Source organism: Ictalurus punctatus, unplaced genomic scaffold, assembly GCF_001660625.3.
Source record: "Ictalurus punctatus breed USDA103 unplaced genomic scaffold, Coco_2.0 Super-Scaffold_100, whole genome shotgun sequence".
NCBI classification, from domain to species: domain Eukaryota; kingdom Metazoa; phylum Chordata; class Actinopteri; order Siluriformes; family Ictaluridae; genus Ictalurus; species Ictalurus punctatus.
Window position 1 is genome coordinate 3,253,801 of NW_026521086.1, and position 17,202 is coordinate 3,271,002.

The following is a 17,202-nucleotide window of genomic DNA, read 5'->3' on the forward strand; positions in this document are numbered from 1 at the left end:
GACTGAAGAACCTTGATTTCTCAGTTTGGGAACAATCCCAAAGAAATAGTCGGGAGACGCAGAGCGTTTGGCATCGTTGTGACAAACGCTGAATCTCACAGCTTTTTTTTTAGTTTTTAATTACTCAACAACTAAGACACAACCCCCTCGTTTATTCCTTCACTTTCATCTTTCACTACTTTTTTTTATTTTGCATTTTGTTCTGATTCTTTCCCCCTGAATGTCTGGCTAGAACTTTCTGGAACTGGGAGCTAATGCTAAATTTAATGTTCTGTTAGAAAAGACAGCTTGATGTGTGGTTTCATTAAATTCATTCAATTTAAATATCTTGTCTTTCTAAGAAAAACCTGCTGATTAAGCAATGCACTATACCATATTCATGAGAAAGTAGAATGTTGTATTTGTTATTTGACGTTTGTGTAAATTCAAAACGTCGTTTTCAGCTAGTGATTAAAGAATTGGTTCATGAGTCATCTTTGTCAGATATGCTGGTAGCGCTTTCTGATTTTAGTCACTTAACCATTCAAAAGAGTTATTTGTGTGTGGAACGGTGTTGCATTGCACCCACGAATACCTGCAACCCGGAATGTAAAATAAGATTTATTTTGTTCCAACACTTTTTTGTTGTTGTTGTTGTTGTTGTTGTTGTTGTTGTTGCTGCTCCAAAACTGAAAAGTGTTAAAATGGAAGCAGAAGTAAGTGTAGCTTCTTAAATTGTGTAGTGTAACGCAGTGTTTTTCAATCTTTTTTGAGCCATGGCACATTTTTTACATTGGAAAAATCTTGTGGCACACCACCAACCAAAAATGTTACAGAATGGCACTCTGTAGCCTAATACAGTATATATAATTACAATATAGTTTCTCAATTTATTTATACTCACTCAGTGTGAAACCTGGGCCTGTTTAGATGAACACAAAGCCGATATCCTGGCAGGAATTGAAGAAAGGCATACACGAAGCTCTTCAACAGCTTTCAGTCTCTCTCTGTTTTTAGTTTTTATAGCAGTTAGGCTTGAAAAGCTCAGCTCACACACATATGTTGTGGAAAATGGGAGCAATGTCAAAACTTTGTTGGCCGGAATGGGGAATTTCTTGGCAGCAGTCAACCAAAAACTGTCCAAAGGAAGTTCAGCAAATCTTAGCTTTAAGCCACGATCTTGTTTCAATTCACTTAGTTCCTCCTGCTCCTGTAAAGTCATGTCCTTTCCAACAGCAGTCAAGGCATTCAGTGGAGTCTGAAGAGAAATAAAATGACAACTTCTCCTCAAGAGTTTTCAGATGTTTACCTATTACCTTGCACAGTGCAGCAGGGTGATCTTGCCGTTCCTCTGTGAGTGGGAACATCTCAAGGTTGGCACTTTGCACATGTTGTTGCCAGAGGTGCACCTTTAAATGGAATCCATTTATTTTATCTCATTTCGGCCTTGCATCCGTGTGTTCGGTTCATTCAGATGATGAAATATATCTTCCAGGTATGCCAGCTTTGCACACCACTCATCACTTGCAAACAGATTTGAGTAATCAGACCTCTCATTTGTCAGAAACACTTTAAGTTCCTCCCGCAGCTCATACACACGGGCCAGCAACTTGTCACGCTACAACCATCGGACCTCCGTATGGAGCAATAAGGCTTTATGCTCCGCTCACATTTCCTCACGCAAAGATGCAAATATACCTTTTCAATGGTCGTGTCGTGGTACAAAGTTCCCTATGCGCACAACATCATCCACCACAGGAACTAGTTCTGCTGGTAAAGTCTTTGCAACGAAGGCCTCACGGTGCAGAAAACAGTGTGTAACAATAAGATCTGGGTTTCTTTCCTTCACTCTGCTTAGGTGTGCCCGACCATGGCTGCAGCTCCATCAGTGCAAACACTTGTGCAATTTTCCCACGCAAGTTCTCCCTAGTCAATTCGACCCCAAAAATTTCCTCTCCTGTTGTTTTTTCTGGCAGTGCCTTACAAAATAGGAAGTTTTCTCTAATGGCATCTCCATCCACAAAACGCACATTGGCCAAGAGCTGAGAATATCTGTAGACTCATCAGGTTGCAATGCAAATTTCCTACTGATGCGTATCTTTTCCAAAACATGGCTTTCGATGTCTGTAGACATGTCATCAGTACGTCTGGCGATTGTGTTATCTGAGAGCGGGAGTTTAGATATGTCTTTAACCGCGTCAGGGCCGAGCATCTCGTTGACAGTGTCTTTGCGGGCAGGTAGTATTAACGTCTCTGCCACAGTGTGGGACTTTTTTCATTTAGCTACAAGTTCAGGAACTAGCTTTGAGGGCTTTCTAATTTACCTTTGTGGTTTTTCTCATTAATGTTGCCTGTTTCGGTGTTTTCACGCAGGCAAACAAAATAGTCCATCGGCTTGTTTTGAAGCGACGGGTGTTTCGCTTGGAGATAGCGTTTAAGCTTGCTTGGCACCATGGCGCTATTGGACTGCTTCTCGCCACACACCAAGCATAATGGAGTCGGGGTCATCTCATCGCTGGTGAAAGTAAATCCTAACGAAAGATAACTTTCGCTGTATTGCCTCGAGCTCACCGTCTTTGCTTTCTTTTTACCACCACTCATACTAGGCCCTTCACCTGGGTCACAGTCTTGTCCAGGGCCCAGTTCGGAGTTTGCATTTTTCTTTTTTAAAAACTTCTCTATCACTGCCACCACGACCTGTCGCATGCGTCACTAATTCTCTTGTCTCTAAGAAGGTAGGAGGCAATTACCTGCTGCCACCCGGACGAATATTACATTACTCTGCCAGTCACTATATTACAGCACAGACACTCAACAATGGCTTATTATTTGCAGATAATCATGAATAAATTTTAATAAAAAAAAATTTTAAGACTAAGTGAAATTGGACAATTTCTCAAGGCACGCCTGACGATCTCTCACGACACACTAGTGTGCCACGGCACAGTGGATGAAAAACACTGCTCTACGGTATGTAGACTGTATTACATGCGTGTTGAGCAGAGAGGAGATATTATAATATTATACAGTATCTGGAAATATAGTGTGTGACTGCTGCTGAAATAAGGAAGAGACTTAGGATTCTCCTTTTCAAATCTGAAACCAAATTGCTGAAGCAGTACAATACTTACCTGAACTAAGCATTGGTGGTTCAGTGGTAGAATTCTCGCCTGCCACGTGGGAGGCCCGGGTTCAATTCCCGGCCAATGCAGTAGTGAGTTTTGAAAGTAAAGCCTTCACCAAAAGAACATTACAAGCCTGATCGTTTCTGCCCAAACTAGACCAACTCCATGCTGCTGAAATATATAAGATACTCTGCATTGTCCTTACTCTTTTAAGATAAGGTTGGTGGTTCTGTGGTCAAATTCTGACCAACCACGCGTCAGGCCGGGGTTCGACTCCCGGCCACTCACGACTGAGTTTTGAATATTGAGCATTCACCCAAAGAACTCTACAAGCCTTATCAATTCTGTCCAAAAAAAGGGTAGCAGACACAGTCCATGTTGCTCAAATATACAAGAGCCTTAGGATGCTCCTTGTCAATTTTGAAACCAAATTGCTGAGTCAGCACAATACTTACCTGGAAAGCGCCCTCTGTGAAGTCCGGGTTAGATTCCAGGCCAATGCACAACTGAGTTTTGGAGACGTTTGTGTTGCTTGAGCCTTCACCCAAAGCACTTAACAAGCCTTATCAATTCCGCCCAAAACTAGGGTAATGGACAAACTCCATGCTGCTGAAATATGGAAGAGATTCTCCTTTAGAATTTTAAACCAAATTGCTCAAGCAGCACAGTACTCAGCTTGAAATCGCACTCTGCGAAGTCCATGGATTTTTAAGATAAGCATTGGTGGTTCAGTGGTAGAATTCTCACCTGCCACGCGGGGGCCAGTCACACGTAGGTGTAGAGCGCTGACTAGCCAATAGAAAGCGAGGATAATCCAGGAGGAGGGTCGAACGAACCTAACGTAAAAACATCCGTTCAAATATTTATATTATATTATCTGTTACATATTGTATCTATGTAATTTTTTAAAAGCGGCATTGTCAACATTTACTATTCCGATACTCTTTCAGTGTGTAAAATTAACTGTTAAAGAAGAATGTGAAATTAACAGTTTGTCAAAATTAAAATAACTATCGAAATAATATATGCAGGGTGTGTTATAGTAAGTTATTGAAAATGTATTCCAAATAAGGACTAAGATTTTAAAACATTTACAAATACAAGCTAGATAAAACATATTTACAAATACACAGGACAATTTTGTTTTGTTTTTTTAAATACAATGTTGTCTATACACAATTCCACAATGGTAGAGAGAGAGAGAGAGAGAGAGAGAGAGAGAGAGAGAGAGAGAGAGAGAGAGAGAACATAGAAGACGTAGAATGAGATTCATGGACAACAGTATTACACAGGATTTGTAACTATTTACCAAAATCCAACCTTGTGCTTGGCTTGCAATCAGACATGCCATGCACAGACCTTAAATACTGTGTTTCACAACAAAGTTATTTTCTCTTTTCAACAATCCACCTCTGCCTCTCAGCCTCATAGAATGAAGACTGCTGAAACTCTGCCCATGTCGTCTCTGCATTCATTCCCTGTGCCTGATACAGGGAGAGCACTTTAGAAAGACAGTAAATGTATCTGCCTGCCGCTCCAGGGAAACCAGTGTGGATATGAGGGCTATTGGGTCCTTGTTTTAGTGGCTGGTGGCAGAACCTGCACAGATGACCAGAAGGCCCTCTGCAGAGTATGCCTCAAAGACATTCCTGGAGCAGTAGAAGTATTTAACATCACCAGTCTGCTAAAAGAAATGTACAGAGGAGCATTTGGCTGACCACAAGCTAAACAGGATCTAATTTGTTTTTTTGGTGTCTTCTCAACTGTTGCCTGTGTCAGAGGTACGTCTTCAGGAACACCACTAGCAGGTGGATTGAATGGAGTGGGAGGCTGTATTGTTCCTGACCACATCTTTTCTTTGAGGTGTTGACTTCTCTTGCAAAGAAGGATTGTCTTTAATGCTTCTTGCCTCTTCAGATGAGTCCCGAAGTAAATCACCTGATGGGCCTCTCCTGAAGGACACGTTGATTCTCCCAGGGATTTTTTTTTTCTTCCTGCTGATGGCCTGAATAGTACCCATAGATATGAACAATTAACATAAATAAATATATAAAAAGAATTTACTTAGTTATGCATGTTTTGTAAAGTAAAATTATGTTCACTGATTCTTTTAAAATAACTTGACAGGTTTCATATTAGAGCAAAAGATCAATGACCCAAAATTTAATTAAACAACTATTGAAAAGATACACATCTACTCTAATATATTCTAACTTAATCTAACATAACTGTGTGATCTGCTCACTTGTTACCAAAAGACTTAAAACAAATAAAAAGAAATAAACAAAAAGAGATGAAAGCCGAAAAAATAAAGCCAATAAAATATTAACTGGTTTACGCGGTAGCGGAGGCCATTCAAAATGTAGATCTTCAAAAAAAAAAAAAATTTAAAAATAAGAAAACACCAAGCTTCGGAACAGCGCCATGGAATCAACATGTGGCGAAAAATATATTGTATCCGTAGTGATAAGGACTACCACTGAGAATTAACTGGAGAAGTTTTGGAAAGTTGAGCATAACTACTTTCCGTTCCAGGAAAGTTAAGCAGAACTACTTTCAGCTAACTACCCTGGCAGCGGTGGGATTTGAACCCACACCCCCAAAGAGACTGGAGCCGAAATTCAGTGCCTTGGACCACTCGGCCACACTACCCCAGGCTGACATAGTGGTAAACCCATTCGTGGTAAGAAGGTGACCGGGTCATTCCGCCGGACAACAAGAAATCTGGCATGGGTGCGACAAATGGGCTGTTGTGAGACTCAAGTGCCTTTCGCTTAACCAGCTCTGCCGGAGACATCTAACCATTTCCAGCTGAAGACAGAGCTAAGGCGTGGTCTTTTGGAAGCGATTCGTCTAGGCTTAAGAACCCATGGTCCACGGTCACATCGGTAGTGTTTGCGGAAGAGCTCTTCTGCTATGACCTGACATCCCACTTACAGTGGTGCTTGAAGGTTTGTGAACCCTTTAGAACTTTCTATACATCTTCATTACCAGGACCTAAAACATCATAAAGATTTTCACACAAGTATTAATAGTAGATAAAGAGAACCTAATTAAAGAAACCAGACAAAAATATTACATATGGTCATTTATTTATTGATGAAAATGATCCAATATTGCATACCTGTGAGTGGCAAAAGTATGTGAACCTTTGCTTTCAGTATCTGGTGTGACCTCGGTGTGCAGCAACAACTGCAAACAAACATTTCCAGTAACTGTTGATCAGTCCTGCACGTCAGCTTGGAGGAATTTTAGCCCATCCCTCATTATAGTACAGTTTCATCTCTAGGATATGGGTGGGTTTCCTCACATGAGCTGCTTGCTTCAGGTCCTTCCACAGCATTTCTATTGGATTAAGGTCAGGACCTTGACTTGGCCATTCCAAAACATTGACTTTATTCTTCTTTAACCATTCTTTGGTACAACGACTTGTGTGCTTAAGGTTGTTGTTGTGGATAAAAATGACATGAAATAAACATGAGGGAGACCTAGTATGAGTAATATGTAATTTTATTGAAAATTCACAGGACTGGTGGGTGCGTAATCTTGAGGAGAGCGGTAGGGGGAAGAAAATGGGGTGTGTCCTGGGGACATGGGATAGTCAGCAAAGGTGAAATAAGGAGACCACTGAGAGTACGGCGGACTGACAGGTGAGAAGAGGGAAGAATGGTCAGAGCCTAGAACAGAGAAGGTGACATCATCCTCAGACTGAAAGCTGGAGGGAGGGTCTGTCTGTGTAGAGGCGTCAATACACACATTCACGGGGTGGATTCTGTATCTGAGAGGGGGGGACCCCGCATTTCCATTTCCAGAGGGGGTGCTGCGAAGAATGTTAAGTAGCACCATGATGTCAGCAGTGAGATGCGCGAGCTGATAGTGAGTGTTCAGATCCAAATCCAGCCCCTCCAGTAAAGGAGAGAAGAAAAAATGACGACGGGCACCTAGACACACAGAAGCGGTATTAGGCGGATATTGACAAATTGGATTCACACTTTAAGATCTTTAAGAGTAACACACTATGGTTTATTAGTCACAGAGAAGTATAAGAGCTGAGGAGTGCAAACACACACACTCTCGTACAGTCAAGGGCAGGCGTACAGACATAACACACACACACTCTCTGTCTCTCTCTCTCACACACACATAACATTATAACATTATAAGAATAATAAAAAGGAGTATTAAGATGTTATAAGGGTACTATAAAGAGTAGTAGGATATGTAGGATATTAGAAGGGTAATATAATGATATTATGAAGTAGGAAGTACAGTAAACAATTTGCAAGCAGTATAACTATATATAAAATAGAGATATAGAGCAAATATGAAAATAAATTATAAACCAGAAATACAGAAAAATGTAAAAGAAACTTACTCATAATTCAGATGGTGAAGATTCTTGTCTCAGACGACGGAGGCCTTAATTTTAAGAGAAAACCATGAGGAGCCTTTTATAAGGGTAGCTGAGTCAAGCTGCCCCCGCGAGATAATAATGAGACCAAGGTCTCTCTAAATTGTTTTGTCTCTCTCCCACTTTCAATCCTAATGGTATCCAGAAAGGCCTCTTTCAAAACATAATGGTAAATTTGATAAGCCTCTTTTGAAAACATCATGGTAATATAGATGAGCTCTTTTTTAACCCTATTGGTATTGATATCATAGTCTTTCTGAAATATATTGATTATCTACTGTGTAAATACAGGTGTCAGATAACTTCTGAGAATTCTCATTGGTGTGGATCTCGTGTGATGGAACGGAACCAATAAATCTGGACCCTTGCTTCTTCTCACTCACGGCTGGTGTCTTTTTTTCTATCTCCAACTGGGTTCACAGATGTGAGTATTTGCTTCTATATTGAATTTTAAGTGTTTTTGGGTAATAGGCTAAATTTGGGCCAGCATTGTCTTGCTGCATGGCCCACTTTCTCTTGAGATTCATTTTACGGACAGATGTCCTGACATTTTCTTTTAGAATTTGCTGGTATTATTCAGAATTCATTGTTCCATCAATGATGGCAAGCCGTCCTGGCCCAGATGCAGCGAAACAGGCCCAAACTGTAATGCTACCACCACCATTTTTCAGAAATGGGATACGGGTCTTATGCTGGAATGCAGTGTTTTCCTTCCACCAAACAGAACCCTTCTCATTTAAACCGAAAAGTTCTAGTTTGGTCTCACCTGTCCACAAAACATTTTTACCAGTAGCCTTGTCCATGTGATCTTTAGCAAACTGCATGCAGGAAGCAATGTTCTTTATGGAAAGCAGTGGCTTTCTCCTTGCAATCCTGCCATGCACTCCATTGTTGTTCAGTGTACTCATTATGGTGGACTCATGAACATTAACATTTGCCAATGCCAGAGAGGCCTTTAGTTGCTTAGAAGTTACCCTGGGATCCGTTGTGACCTCATGGACAATTACATGTCTTTCTCTTGGAGTGATCTTTGTTGGTTGACCGCGCTTGGGGAGGGTAACCATGCTCGTGAATTTCCATCATTCGAACACAATCTGTCTGACTGTGGATTGGTGGAGTCCAAACACTTTAGAGATTTTTTTTTTTTTACTTTTCCAACCTGATGAGCATCAATAACTCTTTTTCTGAGATCCTCACAAATTTCCTTTTTTTCATACCATGATACACTTCCACAAACATGTGTTGTGAAGATCAGACTTTGATAGATCCCTGTTCTACAAATAAGACAGGGTGCTCACTCACACCTGATTGTCATCCCGTTGATTGAAAACACCTGACCCTAATTTCCCCTTCAGACTAACTGCTCATGCAGACGCCAACAATGTCTGCACCATGCACGCTTCCTTTACAGAATGCGCTTAAGTAAGGTCTTTACAAGAAAAATAGGATCCAAACCCACATGGGCTGTGCCCAGCGGATTGGCAGTTCATCACCTTAACCTCTTGCTGACATAGTTCACGCATATGAAATTACATCCCAGTGTGTGGAGCAAAAAAGAGGTTTCGGTGCAGGTTCTTTGCCCCTGTCGTCTGCACTGTGGAATGCGTTCTGCGTTGACGGACCTCCAGAGACGCAAGAGCCTTACAGCAGCTGTGGCCAAAAAGCATTGAAATACAGCACACGGTTGCAAAATGTGTAGCCACAGTGCTGGCTTTTCACATTTCTCCACTCTCTCTAGTTCTAGCTCAGGGACCTGTACAAAGCTTTCCGTTTGTAGGCCTTGTAGGTGTGAGACAGACATTGTTGCAACAAAGCCAGCCATTGTTGTAAAGAGGAGGCAAAATAACAAGTTTGCAACGAGGATGGGATTCGAACCCGCACGTGCAGAGCACAACAGGTTAGCTGTCCATCGCCTTAACCTCTCAGCCACCTTGTCCGAGGCCCGCTGCTTTTAACGAAAACTATGCAAATTAGGGTTTAATGTTAGCTGACTAGATGACTGCTTCTCAAATAGATTTTAGTCAAGTCTTCAGGTACGAGCTGTGCTGTCATATAAACTGAAGGGTGACGATGCGGTGAGACGGCCCAAAGGTCTCACAGAACGGGACAATTCCCTAGTTGAGCCGTCGCAATGCAATCCAGTCCTTGGGCGGCTAGGTACCGACTACCTATGGACTGCCCATCTCAGCGAGTTAAATTTCTTTGGAAAATGTAACTTTTACCCATGACCCTGAAAAGGATTAAGCGGTATAGAAGATGGATGGATGGAAATGTAACTTTTATTCTTACCTGGATATACACAACAACTGTGGAAAAAGGGGGTATGAATTGGGACGTTCGTGAGGCAGCATGCTACATGGTGTATAGCATGAAAGTGTGGGAGAAAAACCTGCATAAAGCCTTTGGAGACAAGACATCACCCACCATAAGCTAACTACCCTAGCAGCGGTGGGATTTGAACCCACACCCCCGAAGAGACTGGAGCCTAAAGCCAGCACCTTGGACCACTCAGCCACACTACCCTAGGCCAAGCTAGTGGTATACCCATTTGTGGTAAGAAGGTGACCAGGTCATTCCACCAGACAACAAGAAATCTGGCATGGGCGCGACAAATGGGCTGTTGTGAGACTCAAGTGCCTTTCGCTTAACCAGCTCTGCCGGAGACATCTAACCATTTCCAGCTGAAGACAGAGCTAAGGCGTGGTCTTTTGGAAGCGATTCGTCTAGGCTTAAGAACCCATGGTCCACGGTCACATCGGTAGTGTTTGCGGAAGAGCTCTTCTGCTATGACCTTACATCCCACTTACAGTGGTGCTTAAAAGTTTGTGAACCCTTTAGAACCTTCAATACATCTTCATTACCAGGGCCTAAAACATCATAAGATTTTCACACAAGTATTAAAAGTAGATAAAGAGAACCTAATTAAAGGATCCAGACAAAAATATTACACATGGTCATTTATGTATTGATGAAAATGATCCAATATTGCATACCTGTGTGTGGCAAAAGTATGTGAACCTTTGCTTTCAGTATCTGGTGTGACCTCGGTGTGCAGCAACAACTGCAAACAAACGTTTCCGGTAACTGTTGATCAGTCCTGCACGTCAGCATGGAGGAATTTTAGCCCATCCCTCATTACAGAACAGTTTCATCTCTAGGATGTGGGTGGGTTTACAGCAGCTGTGGCCAAAAAGCATTCTAGCAGTTTTTGACATGTACATGTATTTCATCAGCGCTGCTACAAGCTTATTTTTTCCCCCATGACACTAATATAGCCTTATTCTGTTTACTCAGAAAGACTATAATTTTATTTTCAGTTCCTCTCCTTAACTTCAGTCACTTCCTCACTGAAACCTATAATCAGAATAACTCCAAAGCTCAGGTATAAGCCTAAGTCTCCACTCTAAATCATGTGTCTAGAACACAGGCTCTGAACTCTTATCTAACACATTTGGTGTTTTATCTGCTCTAAAGCACCCACCTCAGCTCGTGCAGGCCGCTTAATTAGCTGATGACTTGAATCAGGGGAGTTTGGTGCAGGTTCTAATTGAACATACTCAGGAGTGTAAGGAAGCCTCTCTCTAATATCTTTCTTACCGGTTCAACTCCAACTTCATCACCACCCCAAGAAAGCACTGCATGTTAGTAGTGTTCAGGGTCAGTATCTAAACTGATAGTCTATTCACACACACTAGCACTAATACACTTCACATCCAGTATTTCCTTCTCTAATGTAGTGGGTTCACTGGTAACAGGTTTGTCTGATTAGTATTCTGGAGAAGGTTAACAATGTCTGTGTGTTGGTTCGGAGTTGTAGTTTGTGTTTGCCATGTTTGTAGTCTGAGGTGCATTCTGGGAAACGGAGTCGCTGGTTTGCTGTGACATGACAATGACACTTGAGAGTTTACTGTTCAAGACTCAGAATTACTATACATTACTATAATTAGCATCAAGCTGCACATGACATTTTATGAAAGTAGTACTATGTTTTTTCTCATTTACCGGTACCTCATACAGTCAAAAGGTTATTGAATTTTAATTATTTTCTTAAAAATAAAATAAAAAAATGTAAAAACTGAGTTGTGATTAGTTGTGAAATTAGACAACACTTGCAGACTCGTCCTCTGAGGTGAAAAAGGTTTATTACAGAAAGATGGTTAATACAGCATAGAAGAAGTATCCCAGAAGACAAAAAAATTTACATGATCATCCTGTTTACAACGTTTCAGCCAGGCTCTTAATGCATGCTGTTACCTTCTTGAGCATCAGTGAATGTTTGCACCTTTTGGAATAGTCGTGTACGAGTCTTTCGATTGTCCTCAGTGTGAAAAGATGGATCGGAACATCATATAACCGCTACTGGAAAGGGCTAAAATATGCAGGAAAAGTAAAGTATGTGAAGGAACTGTCGTTCAGGTAACGACACACAGTATTAAGAATCAAACGTGTGTAAACTTTTGAATGGGGTAATTTTGATTAATTCAGCTATTATCTTGTGGACTATATGTAAACATCTGTTATGTGAAATAGCTTATTCATGGCAGTACTAAATAAGAAACTTAGGATTTTTATGATCAATCTTATTTTGTTAAGAGTATTAAGATTTTGTAGATTCTGCAAGGGGTATGTAAACTTCCGACCGCAACTGTATAGCCACCCAGCTACCAACACACACACACACAATTTCAACCACTTAAAAACAGCAAGGACTTTTATAAACAATCAAAAATAGACTATAATATGAACATTTTAACAAATTAACAAAGACACCACAGTTAAAACACTCTAAATACCTTCTTTTTGCAAAAGTTTTCAAAAGTCTTCTCTCTTCTCTACTCTCCATCTGATGCCAGCTGGAGCCACCTCTTCATGGTCCCCTCAACCTCCATCTCTGCAGCATTAGCTGTGAAGAGGTTTCTATGAACATTGGAAGAAAGCAATACATATCGTAAGCTTATTATGAATCTTAAGCATTAATTACATTTATACCATGGTCAGTGTGAATATTGGATTCTGATTGGCCGGAAGGTGTGCATTATAACCGTTTATTCCACAGGTAGTTCCAGTCAGTTTGATCACTGTGAGCATTTCTAAATCAACGCGCAGCCTACATGCACACACAAACACACACACACACGCACGGACACTCAAGCATACAGAGACATTCGTGAACACACATTCATACACACAGACACTTCTTGCCGGCGCTGTCTGCAACTTTAACAAAAAAAAAATAGCTTTGCTGGTGAAAAGTTACATTATATTTCTCAGCAATGAGGTGTTACCATCACTGTTTGTGAAGTAATTCAACTCTTAGTTTTACTACACTACTGCTGCGCAACACTGACTATGTTTACATGGACAGCAGTAATCTAATTATTGACCTTACTCTGAGTAAGATAATAACGTGATTAAAGTGTTTACATGAGTCGCTTTTAGAATACTCCTGTCATGTTCCCGTTTTACATGTTTTAGAACATAATTAGATTAACAGCCCGCATCATTACGTCACCGCGCCACGCCGTCCGATGTCCCTCCAGAATTTCACGTATAGAGTTCGTCTTCGTTATGGTATAGTATACAGTTTTGGGTGTTTTTATTTAATTTTTTATGAACGCTTTAAGCGCAGTTATTTATTTGTCATGCTGTACATGCAAGTAGACAACTGCTTGAAGCCGTGAGCTGCATCCCAAACCGTGCACTTAGCGTCTCTATAGTAGCCGAGATAGATGTATTTTCCCTACTACAGGCCTATAGTAGGCAAGTATGCGGTTTGGGACGCAGCCGTGCTCTCTTGTTCGCCGTAAAATGTTGAGCACTGCCGTGTGTGTACGTGTCCTGTCGCAAAATGTGGTGAAAACTCACGCGACGTTAATAATGTGATTAAGGTGTTTACATGTCTGTAAGACACGTTGATAATGCGACTAAAACAGGAGTACTCGACATGTCTTAATTCGATTAGTACTTACTTCGAGTAACTTGACTTTAATCAGATTAAGGTAATTAAAAATTGCTGTTTACATGGTAGTTTCTTAATCAAAGTATCGTCTTAATCAGGTTAACAGTGGATTGTTGTTGTCCATGTAAACGCACTGACTGACTGCTGAGAGGCACATGATGCAGGTAATTCATATATGCTTAATGTCTCTGTCTCTGATAGATATCTGTCAATTCATTCAAATAAATGTAATCTCATCACACTACTTTATCTGTGTGTCTGATTTATATCGGGCAAAATTCCAGATCTAACGACCTAACTAATAGAAATTAACTGTCATTTTAAACTTCTAATCAAAGTTTGTGCTCCTAAAATCAATGACAGCTTTAATGTTATTAATTGTGGAAAGACCATGGTATAAGCGGGGTAATCCATGGCTAGGTGACGATTTGAACGAGTGGTTCTTTTCCTCCACATCATGCACTAAGATCGTTTAATGTACATCTAGCCGTGGATTACCCCTTACATATCATCTGAGAGAGACAGCTAATTCTGTATGTAAACAGATATACTTACCAATCATGACCTCTCCAAGTTGGAGAGTGGCCAGTGAAGTCTTTCCATTGACTCCCCTCCAATTGAGATTCTTTGCCAGGGAATTAGCAATCACCCTCTTCAATATGCGCCAAGTGCAGTCAAGCACATCCGCCCTGTCAATAAGCGCCAACCAGTTTACCCGAAACCGATGATTTTTAAACCAATAATATAATATAAAATAATATAAAATATAAATATAAATATAAATAATTAATAAGCATGTATTGCCTTGTCAACTGTGTCAGTGCTTCTCAGTACTCCTACAGTTACCCTGCCCTGTGTGCTTTCCATGTTTTGCTCCTCTACCAAAGATTAGGTCATAACTGTTCCCTCATATCAAAGTGGTGTTGTATGTTGTGCTTTGAGTACGAGAGTGTCACCTTGAGAAAACAAACACCCTCAGTAGCTGTGTAATTGTGCAAGCAATTGTTAACAAAAAAAGAAAAAAATTCTCACCAGTTTTTGCTTGCAATCCGAGCTCTGTTGCATCCTTTGCTCCAGACTATGCAGTTGAGGAAGATCTTGTAGGGCAGTAAATCTTCATCAGTATCCAAAGACTGCACCTGGAACACCTGTAGTAGAAGCAAGCTCAGTGGTTTGTTGGTCCAGCACTATCTCTAATTTAGTCAACACCTCCCTCAGCATGGCTATGGTAAAGAAGTTAACAATATTTACAAATGATACACACTACAAAACTGTACAACTCCATCCTCAGTCTTATTCCTAACCTACACAAATTCCAGTAAGATGGCTGAGTGGAAATCACGGTTAATTAATACCTACAAAAGAAGTCAATCAGAAAGCAGGAGAATACTTGGTACTGCCGGTACTGAAAAAAAACTTATCGTATCATTCTTTTTAAAATTTTAGTATCAACTTGGTACAGATACTTTTGACATCACAACTTACCAATTACAACATCCTTGAATTGCAGGGATGCCAAGGATATTTTCCCATTCATTTGTAACAGATAGCTGCACAGTGACAGGGGTGGCTGTGGATCAGGTGGTAGAGCGGGTTGTCCACTAATCGTAGGGTTGGCGGTTCCCAGCCAGCATGACTCCACATGCCAAAGTGTCCTTGGGCAAGACACTGAACCCCAAGTTGCTCCCGATGGCAAGTTAGCGCCTTGCATGGCAACTCTGCTACCATTGGTGTGCGAATGGGTAAATGAGACACAGTGTAAAGCGCTTTGGCTATAACTGCACCATTTAGTGACGCAGAAGCGGAGTCCGTTCCATTCCGTGGTGTTTTAATTAACGGAAGTAAAAAAAAGAGATGAAGAGAAGGGTGGGGTCTTAGGAAGCAATAAAAAGAACAGGTGACTAGGTGAGAGAAAGCGGGACGCGGAAATGAGAGCCAGGTGGGAATGGCGGACCTGATGGTGTGTGTTTGCCAAGGACCATGCTAATGCTCTTACTGTGGATTATAACCTTGTGGATATTGATTCAGGAGGCTGGCGAACACTTCGGGAATATTCTGCCAAGGTGAATAAACGAGCGAGCGGAGTTTTGAGCGTTCGGAGGCACATGACGGGTTTGAGATCCTTTCTTTAATACTTTTGTGGAGAACCAGTATGTTTAAATCGTTGGATGTTACTGTCTGTAAAGAACTTGGAATCTGAATAAGCGGAATCTGACTGCCGGTTTCCCATGCTTTCGGGTTCACGAACTCCCGTACGCTTAAATCACTGCCATTGAAGTGCTGCTTTTAAAGTGAACAACTTTTTTGTTTTGGTTAAGAATTATTTTGGGGTTAAATGTTTTTTTTTCTGCCTTTTGTGTGTGAAAATTTTATTTTATGAATAGAGCCTTGTTTCCTTATGGGTGCGTTTATTAATCCCACGTAGGGGAACTTTTTGGTTTTCATTATTTCGGTTTCTATGACTGAAACGATCTGTATTTTCTTATGTTTATTGCATAAATAATAATAAACTTATATTGTAAGAATTGAGTAGCCTTATTCTGAGTGATGTCCAAATTATAAGTTATAAGTGACGGTTAATTTGAACTGTCTGGCGTCCAAACCCCATAAGGTACCATGCTACAGAGTGGCGCCCAAATGGGGACCGAACCGTAAGATTTAGAAAGTTTAGTTGGGGTACTGAACTTAACAGACTTGGACATTTGCGTTATTGATGGACTTGACCATTGTTAATTATTGTGAAATACAGTGTGTACATATATTTTCAGTTTTTCTGGTTGGTGTTTACATGAAATGTATGGTTATGGAGAACATTCAGGAGTCTGTGTAACTACTCTGTATTGTTTCTCTTCTTCCCTGGCCATGTCTACCCCTACCCCTCGAATCAAGCGCATCATTACTCTTGTCTTCTTGATGAAGGAAAGAGCCAGGCTCCCATATTCAGTGGAAAAGCAGAGACTGCCCGTGATTTTGCAAGCAGCTGTTATCTGCCTTGTTACAAAAGGCTCAATGGAAGGGAAACCGCTCCCAGCCTTTTTCGGGCGTAGACCTCTTGCTGATAGGTGAACTTGCCGACCACTACTTTACGGAAAATTTTCCAGTCACGCATAGAGTCTTATTGAGCAACGAAAGAGCCAGGCTTCCACTTTCTGTAGAAAACCAGAGACTCCCTTTCATTTTGTAAGCAAATGTTAACTGCTTTGCTACAAAAGCACAAAAGAAGGAAATCTGCTCTGTCCAAGGTCTCGCTTTCCGGCTGTTCCTAGAGGACCTGATCCTACAGTGATGACAACCGGTCAGTTATTAAAGCAAAGTTCAAAATTTCTAGCTTGTTTCTGCCCGGTCTCGGACCAAGAACCTTTTGTGTGTTAGGCAAACATGATAACCACTACACTACAGAAACCACGACAGGGTTGTGCTTTGGCTGCGCCAGAGCTGAATTGCCCAGCGTGGCATTGGCGGAATAGTGGTGAACATAGCTCCTGTCCAAGCAGTTGACCCAGGTTTGATTCCTGGCCAATGCACGGATTGTAACTTGGAGCTTCTCAAGGTACTTTATGGTAGTTGGCACAAAAGGAAGGAATCACCTTCCTGGAAATAAATGGGTCGACAGAATGTGCCATAGGCTTCTCTGCAAGCCTCCCACAACTCTTTCTGCTTCCCACTTGAATTCTTAGTGCTTCTTTGCTGTTTGTAAACACAGTATTATCCAACAGGGCACGTTTGAC

The 17,202-nt window shown here is 41.1% G+C and overlaps 2 non-coding genes across 2 annotated transcripts; one reads left to right on the top strand and one right to left on the bottom strand.

The window, feature by feature from the left end:
• The first annotated feature begins 3,119 nt into the window (after nucleotides 1-3,119).
• trnag-gcc (transfer RNA glycine (anticodon GCC)) lies at nucleotides 3,120-3,190 on the top strand. Its single transcript has one exon. It is a non-coding gene; the product is annotated as a tRNA-Gly (tRNA).
• A 2,484-nt stretch (nucleotides 3,191-5,674) lies between these two features.
• Nucleotides 5,675-5,756, bottom strand: trnar-ucg (transfer RNA arginine (anticodon UCG)). The gene has a single exon. It is a non-coding gene; the product is annotated as a tRNA-Arg (tRNA).
• Between the last annotated feature and the right edge of the window lie 11,446 nt (nucleotides 5,757-17,202).